The 13,016-nt window shown below is 36.3% G+C and overlaps 1 protein-coding gene across 1 annotated transcript in view; it reads right to left on the bottom strand.

Annotated features, from left to right (window-relative positions):
• LOC137253266 (thiamine transporter 1-like) overlaps positions 1-13,016 on the bottom strand; it is a 38,516-nt gene that overhangs the window by 24,802 nt on the left and 698 nt on the right. The window lies entirely within an intron of this gene.

The raw sequence follows: 13,016 nt of genomic DNA, 5'->3' as shown, positions 1-13,016 counted from the left end.
TGGGAGAAGCCATTTTTATTTTCATATTGTTACGAATATTAGCAAAACTAATGCGGCAGTTATCCACCGACGTGTACCGTACGTAAGGACGTTTGTCGTACGAAGCACGTTTGACCGAACTCTCAAGCCCGTAGGAATCAATGTGTGCGTCTGTGTACATGTACATAAGATATTTGTGTGTGTATTGTTTACAGATAAGCACTGTTGCCATTGACCATTTTGCATGTATGCTTATGGAAACATCAACTTTTTCCAATTTAATTTTTGATATTGTAAAAGGCCGGAATACTATTAAATAAGTATAAATAGATTAAATATTTATAATCAGCACTTTTCCATATTTATTTCGAATTATTTTCACAATTTTTCAAACTTTAATTAGGCGTTTTTGCATAAAATTGCAAACGGTCAAAAATTAGCGCACAAAAGTTTACTAGGCAACTCTGTCTAGTGAGAGAGCGATCAGCTGACACGTTCTTACGGAAAAAATCAAAATTGTTTTGATTTCTACGTTCCGGACTACGTACGTACGGGCGTTGCACGTCGGTGAGTTTTCGTTTACATTGCACACTCATAAGATAGGTCGTGTCAGCTGACACGTTTTTTCTACGTACGTTCGTGAGTAACCCCGGCTTTAGGCGTGCTGCTACCTCTAAGCCGATGCTAAACAGTGATATCATGCACATCCATAGATCAATCATTTGCCGTCTTCCAGTGAGTTTTACAGCTCCGGCTCACGCTTACTTCTCACGGGAATGCTCTGGATCATTGAGAGACTTGAAAAGCAGATGTCGTGAAATTTTCGCGCACGTGAAATGTGACAGATTTCGCCGCTGTTTTTCATTTAACTCATACGGCGAAAGGCTAAGCAGCGACATCTATTTTTGAAAAAGTAGGTTTATTAAAGGCCGCGTTGCCAACCTAAAAAGAAGTAATTAACAAATTATCTGGCTCACAAATTGAACCAGACTTCTATCTGGATTTATCTGGCTCAAATCGTTGTTGTTGCATTTACATGCAAAATTATTTATCTGGCTCAGGACTTTGCCACCGGATGACGGCAATTATGTATCGACAAAAATGAAAAAAATAATTGCGTCTACACATATGTACCATGTACGTATACGAGCAGCGGAGAATCAATGCACAAACACATGCATATATCTGAGATACTCCTGAAAGTATGCAATTAGAGAAGCTATAAAATCGTGCAATTGTAGTTACAGCTGAGAAGTTTGAGAGCTGATGGCAATTAGTAGATTCTGGAAATGGAAGCGCCTAGAAGATGCGAACGTTGAAATCAGAGAGTATAAAAGGCAGCAAATGTAGAGGCGCTGGAATTCAGTTTGATTTGAGCTATCAAGCAGTTTCGAATAAGACGCTATCTAGCGAGCCATAGCAGTATTATTTTGAAAGTCAGTTTCATTTAAGCTATCATTTTGGTTATTAAGCCAGCTAGTTGAAAAGTATAAGTGTTATTGTGAAGTACTTTAATAAAGGCCATTTTTCCATTATTCAATATTGGAGTTATTTATTCAACAGTTCTTCTCCATCCCTTTTTCCCAGTCCCAGTCCCGCCCCCAGTTCATTTCCCGAAAAAAGTGTCATAAATACTAATTTAGGTAAAGGGCTATCCATTTGCCCAATTTCAGGTAAAACGCACCAAGAACAGAATTTGTTCGAAAAGATCGGTCCCGGGTCCCTTTCCCAGGAAAAAGTATCGTAAATACTAATCTAGGCAAAGGGCCACATATGTCCCAAATTACAGGCACATCAGACCGTGAATAGAATTTGTTCGAATAGATCGGTCCCTGGTCCACATCCCGGAAAGAAACTTCCCAGGAACGATCAAGTTGGATCAAAGGGCACACGGAAGGTTTCAAACTTCTGTCAGAACGAAAAGCACGACCTGGTAACCAATGTTCTCAGAGTGCTGTCCTCTTAAACAGAGGCAGAGATGAAGCTCGCACTTAGGATAATAATATTCCAGCCACTTTTCCCAACAACACATGCTAATATAGGCCTTGTCATTGTACTTCGTGGTTGCCAATGTGCAAAATATGAAATAAACAGAAGAACATCCTCAGAACTTAAACAATTTAGGGATTGAGGCAATACAAATTTTTTCGTCCTTTCCCCCAGTTCCACACCTGTGGAATTATTCCTTCCTGTTGTGATTGTCGATCGCAGCAGATAGACGACCGCTGAGCTATAATCCAATATCCTTATCATAGATAAAAAGTATGTTATAAATATTGAAAAGTTAAAAAAAAAATTCGATTAGCTAACTATTTATATGGTTGAAAGATTTGACGTTTGATTTGCACAATTATATATATATATATACTAGCAGACCCGGCAGACGTTGTTCTGCCCTAAATTTGGTCTATATACATACATTTTAACAAGCTTTTTCCGCCTAATTTCAAATTTCAGGAAAATCGAATAGGACGTATGTAAATAGGTATGTGGGTATTATTAGCCGTGTTTTTTTATACACGCGTATACGTTTACGTTTGCGCGTGAAAAAAACGCCTATCCTCGCTTAGATAATGCTTACGAGACACATCTAGCGGCAGTGGTTAAATAACTAGGTACAGCCACAGGGTGTACCGAAAAGCGGAGACACAACCCTCTGATGGCCATAGGGTATAACATATAGCTAAATCAGTTGCGATGAATTGTGGACACACATAGAATACATAGAATTAATGTAGAGGGTGAAACAAAGACACATATTTCAGTTACATCTGAGTATAATGCGTATTGAAATTTAGTAGGACAAATTTTATGCGCAGCAATTTCAGAGGTGTATTTAAAGTTTGTCGCTTAGCAGTCCATATAAAGTTTAAGCGTATAGACGTTTACGTGTAAAAAAAACACGGCTATTAACTCATGTCACTATATAGTAAACAATGCACCGGCGACCAACTAACACACATTTTAGCTTTTCCTTTTATATATATAGATATGTATATTAGAATGTATTAGACTGGGTCGATTTATTAAACGATATCGCGCCATCGAGAAAAAGTAATTTTCGAGCCTAAAAAAAAAAAACATGGCGAAAGGGCTAATTTTTCGACCAAAACACTCCCCAAAACCCAAAAAAAAATTTATTTTTTTTTTTTCAAAAACCTGTTATCGCCAACGTTTTTACAACAGTTTTTTGAAAAAAAAATATTTTTTGGGTTTTGGGGAGTGTTTCGGTCGAAAACTTGACCTTCTCGCCATTTTTTTTTTCGCAGGCTCGAAAATTATTTTTTTGGGTATGCGTAATGGAACTTTTTTTTCCTGAGCCCAAATCCTATCGAAAAATCGATGGCGCGATATCGGTTAACTTTCGTCCATATAAATCGACCCAGGTTAATGTATATGCTTATTGTGAGTATCTGCCTCAACCTCACGGTGTCAAATATATGGATCTAATTGCGTGTTCAGCGGCCCAACGATCAGCTCCATGTTTTTCACCCAAACACTTGATTGCACGATCGTTGGCTTGCAGTCGGGTCAGCTTGTAATCGGGTGTACAATCACAAAGTCTTACCTTGGTTAGATACAAGGTTTATCTAAACCCTTCTCCATTATATGGATAATGGCATCCTATTGCAAGGTAACCACACCTTGAGCTCCATTACCTTTCTAATCTAAGCATAAATAGTTCGTTACATCATGTTCTAATGCTTTGTCTCGTCAGATACATTATACAATTCCAAAACTTAAGTACAAGTATTAAGGGATGTTTACAACCTTTTCTGGGCACCAGGATAGCCTGTGTTACAATTAAGGAATGTTATTGCAACCATTTCGCCTTGTCCATTCGAGTCTACGATATAATGTCTAATCTAGATTGACTTGCACAGAGTGTGTAAATGTTTACGGGGGCACCTGTCATGAATGACCCAGCTCCATGGTGTGCTTAAACACGGATCAATATCCGTTGATCACCGGCCTGACAAAGTCAACCAGCCTTGATTAGGAAAATGGCACCCTGCTGCTCGGAATCTCCACCGTGAGTTGAGCCTGTATCAGTATTCTTCTTTCATTGATTATTGTTATCTCAATATCTAATTTAATAAATAATCTATATGAGATATGTGTGTGCTTATCACAATTCAGGAATGTGACCAACCTTTTCTGCCCGGCCGTTGCAATAATGTATGATACATTGTTGAGAGCAAACTGTCTTTGCTTCGATATTGTTTCCACTAAACAATTTTGCCCAATGCTAGGAACCTTCAATTCCCGTCACAATTATGGATGTGCATCCTGTCAGGCATCCTTTCTTAACGTATCCTAAGGCCGCTTGAAGCATCTCCGCTTCAGCGACGTTTTCACCGATTGTCACATATATGGCATGTGGCCAACCGTTTCATATGCCCCTCAGGGTCAGTTTTCAACTATTGAGGTTTTTGAGACAAGCAAAAAGGGCCGAATCCCCCTGGGTATGCACTCCCAGGAAAAAAACGTCATGGTCTACTCTGAGCGAACCTACGAGTGAACTCTCCTCGCATTCTCCTACAAGGGCCCGAACCGATTGACTTGAGATGTGACTTGTGTATACAATAATACATAATATACAGATCACAACTGGCTTTTCCTGCTCCCTGCGAGTATAGTTGTTAACGACCTTGGTAGGGTTTCGCAGGGAATACATCGCGTTCACACTGCTCCCTTTTGAGGAAAGACACCTTGCTGATGGATTGGATAGCAGTGGTATTTTGGACGCTTTTTGCGACCGGTATACCTACCGCGGGCATATTCTACAAGCGCTTACCCGCAGGGGAAGATATTGATTTGCACAGTAACAAAAATAAATGGACGCTGACAATTGGGTGTATTACCAAAGTGTTATCGGCTTGTTATCAATAGAAACGTTATCAATACCCACGATCCAATTTACATTGACGGACAAAAAACTTATCCATATGAATCACATCGTGGTTGTATTTGCAAGTTAAATTTTTATTGGAATATGGACACTGTCCACTGTTATTTGTTATCGAAATGTTACCAGCTTGCTATTGGTTTGTTATCGGTTTGATATCTATAGCATTGTGAATGAAACTAATGCCCCTATCACCGTTTACAACTCAACTCTGGTTGGGTTGAAATTTCGCAATTTGGTATTACAGATTACAACTCAACCTGTCAAAAAAAATGTCGGTTGAGTTGTCTAGTCTAACAACTTTTTGTGGCATTACCGTTTACAACCTTGTGTTAGTGTAGTTGTCAAAGACGTCAAAATCTTACAACTGATTACAAGCAGTTTGCAGTTGTTTTGAAAAAAGCTAAAATTTTACAAGACGGTTCACCAACTAATTTTTAACAAACATTTTCAAAGTTGGTATTAAAAGACGCGTTTCGACCTCCGATTTTAGAATCCGAAAACAAAAATTAAAAATTTAGTTTCTAGTAAAATCTAATTCGATGTGGTTGTTGTATTTTGCCACATTTTTTGTACACACTAATGCAGAATCCTGTTTTAGAGTAAAAGACAATTTTTGCCGTTTGGGTTTTAATCCAATTCGCACAAATAAGCTCCTCAATAATCACCCCTATCACGGTTGTCAACGTCAACCATCACTTCGTATCGTCGTCGACATCACGTCGTATCAACATCAATGTCACGTCAATGCATAATTGGTATTTACTAAGGCAATTTATTGATGTCGACGTGATATCGATAAAAATACGATCGCTATATTTTTGACAGTTGTTTATTTACATTTTGTATTGAGTTAATTTTTTGTTTAGTGGACAATTTGTGCGTGTACAATACCGAGTGTGTCAACTAAGCGATAAACGTCAAAAATACAAACAGCGCCGCTCGCCTGTTGCAAATCTCAGGTTTAGAGTTGCATTTTTGGTACGTACGAGTACTTTAAGCTGAGTTGCATTTGATAGTTCAATAAAACTTTGTGGTATTTACAGTTGAAATAGTTGCATATATTTCCACGGAAATATAAATAATAGAAGACGTTTAGCCTCAAACAATGCGGAAACATGACATAGCAAAATTTATTTAAATTAGAGTCAAAAAAGTCTAGAAAAACTTAACAAAATATAAAGCGCCACACGTGTAACATTGTTGTTTTTTCATTTAAAAATGCTGTTACTTGATTATTGTATTAGACAAATATTATGAACTTGGGAACAGAAATTCAGAAATCATAGAAAATATTTTACCGATATACTTTGTTGTTGTTTCTAAAAAGTTGTTCACAATAATTTGAAAAACTCTACCTTTTCTATGCTTTTTACACGTAGAGGAGTAACCTCATGTAATGAGTTAAATTTTCAATGAAAATTGATAACTGAACTGAACAATTTTCGCCATGCAAAAAATTAAAATGCTGTGAAACAGGAGCAACACTTTTGTGACTACATAAATCCTGTTTCAATTTTTAATGTCCCTGCACAGAACCGAAATTGACCGTTTTCAATCGAAACAACAATGGCAACCCAGATTTTCCCGTTATGCTAACCTAAGCGAGTGCCTGTCAGAAAGATGTCAACACACTTGTACTTATCCACAGTGAATTTGTGGATCTAAATAACTGCTGAAATCTATTAGCGCACAATTAAGCATTCCGGGCAAAATACACACAACGAATTTGTTTACGAACTTTAGTGAATATATTGTAAATGATTGGATTTCTCTTTAGTACACCATTAGCAACTCCCTACCTCCCAGAGCGTGGTGCACTAATGGAAAACTTAATCGAATTCGGGAGGGGTATCAAAATACCCGAATCGACCTAGAAGGCAGAAATAAAAAATCCTTGAAATTTCACAAAAACCTTTTAATGAACCACTTGAAAGCTTACAACTTTTTTTTTTTTTTTTTTTTTGCAAATAACGCAAGTAAAATTTTTATATTCCGCCTTCGGATTATTAAAATCGAGGTCAATACGTGTCTTTTGGTACCTCTCCTGAGTTTTTTGGACGTATTTTAGCAGTCGACCGCTGCCCTAGAACATTACCACAATTCTACTAAACTGACTGTTGGTTATTTTGATTATTTTCTGAAATTGAATAAAAAATTTATAAATAAGAGGCATAAACATCATAAAAAAAACTAATTTTTTTAATTTTTAATAGCTGAATTCTGTATTGCCGCGCTTGTCGTCACCAAAAACTGTGTCGACAAATTTTGTGTCGCTTCACGTCAACACAACTTCAACATTGTTTTAGCCAATATCAAAAAAGCGTCAATACTCGTCAATAGTTATCGACGTTGACAACGCCGATGCCAATTCATGAGGGTCGACACAAATTTTCTCACTATTGACAACCGTAATAGGGGTGAATATCTAAAACCAGTCCAACACCAAAATCATTTCCACAGCATATTTGATAGCTGCCGTCAGCAAGGAATGGGAGTGTGGCGCATAATTTTAAAATACGAACGCGTATGCGGAAATGGTCTTAATTTTGTTTAGTAATGAGCAAAATGTGTCCTTTCAAATCTGCAAAATAACTTCATTAGAAGCCCTTCATTTATCACTTAAACATTTTCTTACTTGGTGCTTGGTAGTTCCAAGTGATTGGAATGATCACGCGAATGTTTTCGGTATTCGCGACATGTCAATCACCAACATTTTTGCCATTATAAAATAGATTTCATATAATATACGTTTTGCTTTTAATAACAAAATCACTTTTACAAATGCTTAAATTTCCGCCACAAATTGATCAGTTGTTCATTTATCTGTCAAATCATTACTCTCTGAAGTTGGCAACTCAATTCAACTTCAACTGAAATAAGTTGTAATTCGTAATACCAAACAGGAGTTGAGTTGTCTTAAAGTTGAGTTGTTTTAATTACAACCCAAATAAGTTGAGTTGTTAACGGCAATAGGGGCATAAGTGTGATATCTTATCTGTCAACTGCCTGACAGGATGTTCAATATGTCTACTTTTTAGCGTTTTCACAGGGTGTTCAATATGGCGGCGCATAGTGCCGCCTATCTTCAGCGGGTGATAGAAGGAGATACAGAATGAGACAGCGATAGTCAATTACAAATCAGGTGATCCAATAACTTTGGAATTTTGACGTCTATCCAGAAGATATCACACTTAGTTTCATTAACAATGATCTATAGGGCCAATTAATGGTGACTTAAAGCGGAGTCATTGGTGCCGTTTGTCGTATCGCTGTAATCGTATCCCTAACGTAACCCTATACATTGTTTTCGATTAATGGTGCCTTAACATAAAAATCGTAAAAATTTCATAAATATGAAAAAAAACGCATAAAATTACAAACAATTTCCACAAAAAATGAGTCTCCTAGTCATAACGTATCCAATACAATGAATAAAATCTACGAAAAGTTATTAAATTCACCAACTCAAATATTTTTAGGTTATGGATATGGCGAAAAACCAAAAATCAATTGGTTGGCTACGATACGGTTACGACCTTAGCGTTACGATATGGCACCAATAATCGATTACATTGATTTCCATAAGGTTGGTCGAATCAGCTGTTATAAGGTTACCGATAACGCACCAATGTCTGCAGCTTTATCCATAACCAGATAAAACAGCTGATCGAAACAACCTTATGGAAATCAATGTAATTGATTAATGGTGCCATACCATAACGCTTACGCCATAACCGTATCATATGCCTTCTTTCAGTGAGTTTTACAGCTCCGGCTCACGCTCAATTCTCACGGGAAAGCTCTGGATCATTGAGAGTGAAACGTATCCAAAACAATAAATGCAATCTACAAAAATTTAATAAATTCTCCAACTCAAATATGTTTAGTAAGTCACCATTAACTGGCCCTTATAAAAAAATTAAACAGGAGCTATCGACTTTTTACTTCCCTGCAAAAATTGTTGGATTACGTGTTCCATTTTCTTCATGTTGGAGTACTCTAACAATACTCCTTTGCAATGCGTTTGCGGACCACCATCAGCCGATCAATGCTCGTTTTTTAACGACCGTGATCACAACACGATGACGATCGAACAGAGTTGCCAAAAGTAAAATATTGCATACAAATAACTGATAATAAAATTTTACTATGGCAACTCTGATAAAATGCAACAGCGCACTGGTTTTATGTATACATACTAAAGTATGTATAGAGAAATATTAGTTTCTTTATTCACGCAAATGCTAAATAACATAAGAATATTCGTAGTATAAAATATAAAAGTTGTATTGCCCCTCGTCCTTTACTTTCATTTTAAATTAAATTGACTTCGATAATTCTTTCCGACACAATTCCTCTTTAGTACTTTGGCATATGATCCTCTGTGGGTGCTCCATGGAGTACTACAGTGAAAGTACTTTGGAAAGTACTCTCACATATGTACTCTATGGAATACTCACAAACAAAGCGAGAGTGGGATCACCTACTCCTCTCTTAGGACATCGCAATGTTAATTGGAGCACATTTTTTGTATGAATACAGATTAGATTTGGAGCAGTCCTATACTCCCAAAGGAGTATTCCTTACATTATTTATAGAGTACTCGCGTTTTTGAAGGGTTGTTTGTTGTCGGTGTGTTATCGACCGTTCGCGATTAATTATCGTTATAGTAAACCGACCACTCGCCGTAAAGAAACCGCTAAAAATTATATAACAAGCGCATCATGATGGGACAAGAGAAGGTGGCGCATTGCACATGTAAACATTAGTTCAGCTGTTTTTTATGGGCAATTTTTACGACATTTTCCTTTAGCTCTTGTTTTTTTCTCTTTCTTTCATTCTCTGAAGCAGTCAAGTGTGACGTAGATGCGCAGAACGAAGCAATTTTGAGCTCGTGAATGCAGAACTTCTGTGAGTGATTTGTGCAAGCACATAAACCAACAATAAGTTCGATAGCTCGTCGATAACAAACCACTTTCTTCTTTGAATTTTTGTTAGGCACACCGACATCACTGTCAAAGCTGATTTGAACAGAAATTTTGCAAAGGTAGCCAAATTATTTCGATATTGTGCTCACGTAAAACAAATTCGGTGCTCACTTTTATCCATAGCGGAACCGGTAACAGTTGACTGCCGGAAATCAGGTGATTGGTACTTTTTTAAAATCATTTGACACTTCAACTTCCGGCGCAGTATGATTTTGACATTAGTCCATCGACATGGAACTTTTCTTTATCTTTGTAGGTATGTGACCGTGCCGCCACCTTGTATGGTTCCACCATGCTTTTATCATTGTTTTTCACCTACCCACGCTAACCATTGTGAATGATAACTAAGTGTGATATCTTCTGCATAGACGTCAAAATTCCAAAGTGATTGGATCACCTGATTTGTATTTAACTATCGCTGTCTCATTCTGTATCTCTTTCTATCACCCGCTGAAGATAGGTGCCATCATATTGAACACCATGTCAAAACGCTAAAAAGTAGCCATATTGAACATCCTGCAGGCATTTGACAAATAAGATATCACACTTAGTTATCATTCACAATCACCCTTATAGCGAAGTTCACGCGGAAAAGTGTTCGCCTTCACTTCTTTTGTTCGGGTGAACTTTTTCCGCCTATCGGCAATTTCGGGCTTACAAAAATTCACTTCGAAACAGCTGATGCTCTATTGCGAATTGGCAGTGAACAAATAATTTACTTACAATTGTGTAAATTTTGTAACCAAGCAAATATTTCCTTAAAATACAACAAAAATATAAATAAAAAATTAATAAAATAATGTTTAGTATTGCACTTAGGTTGGTATTGATTGAGAGGAGAATATAAATGTGAAAGCGATTCGGAGGCAATTAAGGGACAATTCTAACCCTTTGGAACTAAATGATTCACTGTAAGCTAACAATTACTATTTTCAGCACTTTTGAATAACAAGTTAATTTTTTTCAATTAGCTTTCGCCAATATTACAGGCTAAACAAGTCGGCATTCTAATATTTGCTAGTTATTCTTACAAACTGGAGTTCCACCAATTGTAAAATTGAGTACATGTCTTCGTTTTTTCGCATAGGGAAAAGGCGTCGGAAAGGACCATGAAGTGGGTCTTAGCCGATCTTGTTTCAGTGAGGTGCTCAACATTTTTGAACCGTTGCTTTGTCCACAATGGATAACTTGGCCGAATGATACGTTGTCATAAAAAATAGAATTTACAGCAATAAAGGAATTTCACTTTTTTCCACTCAGCTTCCGATTGTTTCCGATTTTGCATTATTTATTGATTTATTTCTAATAATAAAAGTACATATAATTATAAGAGTATCAAATTTCATAACAAAAAATCACTTACATTTTGTTTTTCTCTCGTTCGCCTGAAAAATATAAGTGAACAAATTTGGGTTTCTCCGCTGTTCATTTCGCCCGAACAAAGAGTTGCCGATAAGGTGAAATCTTTTTCGAACATGAAAAATTTTTTCGCCACCCTCTGCGATAGGGTGAACAAAAACTGTGAATAATTTCGGGTGGAAAAAAAACTCGCGATAAGGGTGAATGATGTTAACATTTTCTTCATAAACCATTTGACATTCTTTTAAGAAGTGTCCTACTGGTATATACATACGTCAGTATGATTGTATATAACGGGTATTTGCAAGGAATTTGTTTATCCCGACTCAAAAGTTTGCGGCGTTTTTAATTAATTAATATATTGTGCCAATGCTTATACCAATTATATCACCGAAATTGTTAGGGGTACTCATGAAAGCATATAAACTTATAAGGTGTAAAATTATATCCATTTACACACGCTGTTATATGAACTCACCTAGTAATATTCTTGATAAGCTTAATTGTTTATCAGCTGTATTATTGCCAAAAAAAATTTTTTTTGATTGTTACACAAATTAAAAAATACCAAGATTAAGTGAAAAATCAAAACTAAAACGTCTTTACTAAGATATACTTGTAAATGACTTGCTGTTGGAGATTTCTGATGAAAATGCCTGCTGTAATGCCTGCAAGGTTGCATTCCTTTGAGTTTACCGCGTTTACACAATAGGGGGACTCATGATAGCATATAAACTTATAAGGTGTAAAATTATATCCATTTACACACGCGGTTATATGAACGCACCTAGTAATACCTTTGATAAACTTGATTGTTTTTCAGCTGTATTATTTCCAAAAAAATTTTTTTAATTGTTATACAAATTAAAAAATACCAAGATTAAGTGAAAAATCAAAACTAAAACGCCTTTACTTGCTGATGTTGGAGATTTTTGATGAAAATGCCGTCTGTAATGTCTGCAAGGTTGCATTCCTTTGAGTTTACCGCGTTTACACAATGAAATGTGCGCGTAAATTTATACAAATTGTGTAAATGATTTTTCATACAAAATTTGACAGCTCGTGCGTAAACTAGATAAATTTATACGTTTACACACTTTATAAGGCATTTATACGGTTACATGAGTCCCCCTAATGAAATGTGCGCGTAAATTTATACAAATTAGGGGGACTCATGTAACCGTATAAATGCCTTATAAGGTGTGTAAACGTATACATTTATCTAGTGCGTAAACGAGCTCTCAAATTTTGTATGAAAAATCATTTGCACAATTTGTATAAATTTACGCGCACATTTCATTAGGGGGACTCATGTAACCTTATAAATGCCTTATAAAGTGTCTAAACGTATAAATTAATCTAGTGCGTAAACGAGCTGTCAAATTTTGTATGAAAAATCATTTACACAATTTGTATAAATTTACGCGCACATTTCATTGTGTAAACGCGGTAAACTCAAAGGAATGCAACCTTGCAGACATTATAGCAGGCATTTTCATAAGAAATCTCCATCATCAGCAAGTTATTTACAATTATATCTTAGTAAAGACGTTTTAGTTTTGATTTTTCACTTTATCTTGGCATTTTTTAATTTGTATAACAATCCAAAAAATTTTGTTCGGCAATAATACAGCTGATAAACAATCAAGTTTATCAAGAGTATTACAAGGTGCGTTCATATAACAGCGTGTGTAAATTGATATAATTTTACACCTTATAAGTTTATATGCTTTCATGAGTCCCCCTATTGTGTAAACGCGGAAAACTCAAAGGAATGC

This window comes from Eurosta solidaginis, chromosome 1 (genome assembly GCF_040869045.1).
Source record: "Eurosta solidaginis isolate ZX-2024a chromosome 1, ASM4086904v1, whole genome shotgun sequence".
NCBI classification, from domain to species: domain Eukaryota; kingdom Metazoa; phylum Arthropoda; class Insecta; order Diptera; family Tephritidae; genus Eurosta; species Eurosta solidaginis.
This window is presented reverse-complemented; position numbering and strand designations above follow the sequence as displayed.